The sequence below is a fragment of the Callospermophilus lateralis genome (assembly GCF_048772815.1).
Source record: "Callospermophilus lateralis isolate mCalLat2 chromosome 11 unlocalized genomic scaffold, mCalLat2.hap1 SUPER_11_unloc_3, whole genome shotgun sequence".
Classification (NCBI taxonomy): Eukaryota; Metazoa; Chordata; class Mammalia; order Rodentia; family Sciuridae; genus Callospermophilus; species Callospermophilus lateralis.
In genome coordinates this window covers 4,377,387-4,383,904 of record NW_027510155.1, presented here as the reverse complement: position 1 = coordinate 4,383,904, position 6,518 = coordinate 4,377,387, and the positions used below count along the sequence as shown (strand labels likewise).

The 6,518-nt window shown below is 34.9% G+C and overlaps 1 pseudogene; it reads left to right on the top strand.

Moving 5' to 3' along the window:
- The first annotated feature begins 3,263 nt into the window (after positions 1-3,263).
- LOC143385832 (serine/threonine-protein phosphatase PP1-gamma catalytic subunit pseudogene) lies at positions 3,264-4,301 on the top strand (annotated as a pseudogene).
- The last annotated feature ends 2,217 nt before the right edge of the window (positions 4,302-6,518 follow it).

Sequence of the window (6,518 nt, the reverse complement as noted above, 5' to 3'; positions counted from 1 at the left end):
AGAGATTTTAAGAAAAAAAATAATGAAAGCTAATATTGTGTTTTTCAGACTGTTAATATAATATTTAAATTATTTATGAAATGTGATGTAAATACTTTATTGAAATGGATGTGTGTAACATATATGATGAAATTATCAAAATATGAAAATTATTTATATCTGTAAGAAAATTTGAATTGCAAGTGCAAATCAGTTTTTATGGAGATGTGTTTTCAGACTATCTAAATGTTAGCATTTAAGCTCAATTCAGCAACCAAGTCAACACTAATTTGGTAGATCTAAATATCACATTAATGATGGATTATTTATATTATATCACTGAATATGGGTCCAGAGAATTAGGCAACATTATTTTTACATGCTGGTTACTATATTCACTAATGGATTAATGTATTGCAATTATTATACTGCCATCTTTAAATTTATATTTGAGGCACTGACTTAATAATTTTTCTAATAAAAATATTTGCTTAGTGCTTTATCTATATATTTTTTTCCTTTTCTGTTTGTTTATACAATCTTGGGAAATAATAGTAAATTTACAGGTTCTAATATAAAGTACTTTTGTCTGCTGAAGCATTTTAAATTGAATTGCTTACATATGCTATCATTTATGATATTTTTAGTATGTTGTACAAGTCAGAACATGCTAGATAACTACAATTCAACATTCATTCATTATGAATATATTTTTCAAATATTAACAGGTAACAGCATAGTTGTTAATTATATCAATTTCATTATGAAGGTTATATTGTTATCTAGCATGTCCTGACTTTTAGGAAATACTAAACCTATCATGAAAGATGGCATATGTTAACAATTCATTTTAAAGTGCTTCAGTGGGAAAAAGTACTTTGCATTAGAACCTGCAACTTCACTAGTATTTTCCAAGATTGCATAGAGAAAAAAAGCAAAAAAAAAAAAAAACACATTAAGCAAATGCTGTTTCTCAAATCAACACTTATACATTCTATCATTATGCCTTCGACCACTTAATTCTCAGATTATTTTCATGTTTTTCTAGTAGCCTAATATTGTTCTTTATAAAAAAAAAATTCATTCATAGGCATGAAATGAACTTAATTGTTTTATTTTATAGATGCCTTCTGATTTAAATATTCCTTAGTCTTTTTTTAACCTTCACGACCTTGAATTTTTCAGGGGGAAAGCTTGTAGAATGTGCTTAAAATGGATTCTCTTGTTTCTTTATGATTGGAGCTAGATTACATGTTTTTGGCAAGAGTACCACAGAAATCAATTCTATGATTTTCACTTTGAATCACATCATGTGACCTATAATATCCTCATTACTGCTGATGTTAATATTGGTCATTAAAGTGGTATTTGCAGGATTTTACTTTGTAATTATTATTTGTGTGAAGATAGTTTGAGACTATAAATATAATTGTGTATTATTCACCACTAAATTTGTTCATTTATTATACCTATACAGATTCATGGTTTATTGTGTTGTTTTTGCTGTTACTTGTTAATGTTTAAAAAATTTATTTTTCTTTCATAAATGTTCTATTTTGATAATCTCAGATTTATAGAAGATTTAAAACAGTAGTGAAAGGAATTCATAAGAAACATTCCCCAAATGTTATTCTTCATTTCTAGATAAGTCTAGGTACATAACAGTTTTTATCTCTGAACCATTTGCAAGATGCACACAATGTCTTTTTATTTGTAAATCAAAAAACTCACATTTTCCAAAAATGAGAAATTATCTCTGTAACTATGGTGCAGTGATCAAAATAGGTAAACTATATTGTGAATATCTACTCTACAAATCTTATTCAAAATTTGACAGTTATTTTAACAATTGTCTTTGAACCAAAATAAATCCAATTTGGGGAAATTTTAATATCAATTATTCACTGTGTCCAGTGGTCTTGTTTCTTCTTCTTCTTTTTTTTTTTTTTGTTGTTGTTTGTTATTTTTTTTTTTTAATCTGGGATGATTTCTGGGCATTTCTGGGCTATTCATGATATCTTTGATTTTGATTTTTGAATGGTGTATTTCAGTAGTACTTCTATAGATGTTTCTTCAGTTTATAATTAAATGTTAATTTTCATAACCAGTGGATAAATGCTCAAAATATTTGACTCTCAAATTAACCTGAATGCTGCTGGTAGATTGCACACAGGGATCCCTGTTCCACCAATATGTCAATATATTTGGTGATATTAAAATTAATACCAATGGAATTTGCAAAATATTTCTTTAGAGGAGCACATGATGAAGACTTTAGGCTTTGTGGACCAGAAGTTCTCTGGTCATAGCCTAAAATCTGCAATATATAATAATTGAATGCCTGATGGCATTCCAATAAAACTATATTTTCAGGGTAAGTGGGTGAGGCTCAGTGGTAGAGTACGTGTATAGCACATATGAAGCCTGAGGACAAATCTCAGCATGGCAAAAGAAAACAACAACAGAAACACTTTATTTGCCAAAACAAGCTACATTCTGGATTTAGTCTTGATTTGGTGGTCCAATGTTCCTCTAATGCTGTGAAAGTTCAGTGGTGACCTGCGTGCATGTCTTTTCTTTTGTATGCAGGACACACTTCATATGCACCACATCATTCTTCTACAGACTTTCTGTACAATTCAGTTTATGAAATAAGAATATTTTCTGAATTTGCTCTCAGGTTTTGTTATTGAATTCACCATTTCAATATTAATAAGTTCTTTGCATATCTGCCCTTGAAACTTATTCTGTTATCTTTTTAAAAATATTATTATTAATTGTTGATAAACTTTTATTTTATTTATTTATATGTGGTGTTGAGTATCAAAAACAGTGCCTCAACCATGCTAGAAAAATTCTCTAACACTGAAAAACAACCCCAGTCCTGTGTTATCATTAAAAATAAGAAAATTAATACTCAGTTTATCTAATAAATCAGGAAGAAATTTTCAAGGTGACTGTAGATTAAATTTTTATGAATTTATTATTTAATACATTTTTAGCATTTTTCGTGTTACATATGTAATTTTTAAAATGTTCAGAGTTTTACATATGATCATTATGAATTGAAAAATACAGTTAAAGAACAAAGATTGGTTCTTCTCGTGGTTCCAGTGGGGACAGAAGGAGGAAGCAGGGAGCGGGGCGGCTGGGGGGGGACCCGCCGCGGCTTCTGCCACCGCCGCCACCACCGCCTCTGTGCTCGTGGCGTGGGAAAGGAGGTGTGAGTCCCGGGCGCGAGCAGGCGGCGGCGCCGCTACGGGAGGGTCTGTGGCGGGAAGGCGATGGCGGATATAGATAAACTCAACATCCACAGCATCATCCAACGGCTGCTGGAAGTGAGAGGGTCCAAGCCAGGTAAGAATGTCCAGCTACAGGAGAATGAAATCAGAGGACTGTGCTTGAAGTCTGTGAGATCTTTCTCAGTCAGCCTATCCTACTAGAACTTGAAGCACCACTCAAGATATGTGGTGATATCCATGGGCAGTACTATGATCTGCTTCGACTTTTTGAATACGGTGGTTTCCCGCCAGAAAGCAACTATCTGTTCCTTGGGGACTATGTGGACAGGGGGAAGCAGTCACTGGAGACTATCTGCCTCTTACTGGCCTACAAAATCAAGTATCCTGAGAATTTTTTTCTTCTCAGAGGAAACCATGAATGTGCCAGCATCAATAGAATTTACGGATTTTATGATGAGTGTAAAAGAAGATACAACATTAAACTATGGAAAACTTTCACAGACTGTTTTAACTGTTTACCGATAGCAGCCATCGTGGATGAGAAAATATTCTGCTGTCATGGAGGTTTATCACCAGATCTTCAATCTGTGGAGCAGATTCGGCGAATTATGCGACCAACTGATGTACCAGATCAAGGTCTTCTTTGTGATCTTTTGTGGTCTGACCCCGATAAAGATGTCTTAGGCTGGGGTGAAAATGACAGAGGAGTGTCCTTCACATTTGGTGCAGAAGTGGTTGCAAAATTTCTCCATAAGCATGATTTGGATCTTATTTGTAGAGCCCATCAGGTGGTTGAAGATGGATATGAATTTTTTGCAAAGAGGCAGTTGGTCACTCTGTTTTCTGCACCCAATTATTGTGGAGAGTTTGACAATGCAGGTGCCATGATGAGTGTGGATGAAACACTAATGTGTTCCTTTCAGATTTTAAAGCCTGCAGAGAAAAAGAAGCCGAATGCCACAAGACCTGTAACACCTCCAAGGGGTATGATCACAAAGCAAGCAAAGAAATAGATGTCATTTTGACACTGCCTAGTTGGGACTTGTAACATAGAGTATATAACCTTCGTTTTTAAAGCTGTAATGTGTACTGGTCAGCCTGCTCAGATAGATCTGTGTTTGTGGGGGCCCTTCCTTCCATTTTTGAGTTAATGAATGGCATTTGCTGGTTATAACAGCAAATGAAAGACACTCCACTCCCAAGAAAAGGTGTTTAGTTTTTTTTTTTTTTTTAATATTCCTTTTGCAAACAACTTTAATGATGGTGTTAAAGCTGTACACCCAGGACAGTTATCCTGTCTACGGGGTAAGTGTACAATTGATCTTTTTTAAATTCAGTACAACCCATGAATAATGTAAATGCTCATTTTCCTTAGGATATAAAGAGAGCCCTAGGGTGCTCTGAATCTGTACATGTTATTGTCATAAAATGCATACTGTTGATACAAACCACTGTGAACATTTTTTTATTTTAAAATTTTGTTTCAAAGGGATTGCTTTTTCCTCTCATTGTCTTATCATGTACAAACTAGTTTTTATAGCTATCAACAGTAGGAGTAACTATCTCAACCTTGCCAGCATCACTGGTATGATGTATATTTAATTAAAGCACACTTCCCCTACCGTATACTTAAAATGATGATTAAAGCCATTCTTTTTTTTTAAAAAAAAAAAGAACAAAGATTATTCTCCATTATTCCACTTAGATACAATGTCTTTCAAAAGGAGGGTCTGCAAACACTAAAATCAGTTTTTAATTATTTTATTTTATTTGATTGATTGATTGATTGATTGATTGAAGATATTCCAATCTAATCCAGAATATGCTCTACCTTGAGCCATATCCCAAGTCTTCCATTCATTTGTGAATCTCACTCTTGTGTTTTTCTCTTCCTGCATAACTAAGAATTACTTTTACCAAAGTTACCATTGAATTTTACTTTTAACACATCTATACTTAATTTCATGCACTTAATTTTACAATTACTCATTCATCAATGGAACATTTCCATTTCTAATAACAAGAACTCCCAAGTGGCTGAAGGGAGTTTAGACTCCACAAAAACAGCTATACAAGTGATTTCTCTTTCCCACAACCACACTTTACTCTTTACATGTGGAGTGCCCTTATTGACTTGCTCCCAGTAAAAAGGATAGGGCAGAAGTGTTGGTAAGTGTTGGTACATGAGCTGAAGACTGTGCCACAAATGTAGCCTCCCCACTTTCGTCACTTAGTGTGTTAGTCATCTTTCTGTTGCTATGACAAAATACATGAAAAAAAGAACAAACTTAAAAGGGAGAGAGGTTTATTTTGGCTCATGGTTTCAGAGATTTCAGTCCATGTTTGCTGACCCATTGATTTTGGGCCTATGGCAAGGCAGTACATCATGGTGAAAGTGTGTAGCAGAGGAAATGGCTCATGTTATGGCAAGGGGGAAGCAAAAAGAGAGAGAAAGGGGGTGGGGTCCTGCAAGGACACACCCTCAATGATCTAACTTCCTTCCACTAGGCCCCACCTACTAAAGGTTCTACCAACCCCCAATAACACAATAGGCTGGGGACCAAGCATTTAACATATAGGTCTTTGGGGGACATTTAAGATTTAAAACATAACACTCTGCCTTTGAGAAGCCACACTGTGAATAGCCCTGAATAGGGGCCCAAATAGCAAGAAATTGAAATGTCCTGCCAACAGTCAGGCAAATGAGCTTGGAAGAAAATCCTCTGCTCAATCCAGAGGCTACAGCTCCAGATGCCAGGTTCACTGAAACCTCAGCAGAGACCTTGAGCCAAAACTACCCTGCTAAGTGGTCCGTATATTCCTAACCTTCAGAAACTTTGTAAGATCATTTAAACTGAATTTGGGAGTAATTTGTTAATACAGTAATTAATAATAGGCACACATTCTGTGATTCCATCTAAACAAGCTCTCAGGAAGACAAATATTATCTAGCTGTCACCCGGAATGCTGACCGGGGGTGGAACATGACTGGGCAGGGGCCAATGAAACTTCTGGAGTTCACAGAGGTATTCTCCATCTTGTTTGTGCAGGTAGTTATACATTTGTCACACATTGAATTGTGCACTAAAAATGAATGTATTAGTGTACATTTTACCTTCGTAAATTGGTTTTAGGAAAAGTGGGTAAATGATGAAGAAGTGGGGGTCATTGGGCTAAAAAGCGAGATGGTAAAGGCAAGAAGAGAAATGGGACAGTGTCTTAAGAATGTATCTGGGTCAGTAATTTTATTTGTTCATTTCTTAGGATAAAAGGGGCTTGAATATGTTTGAAGGCAGT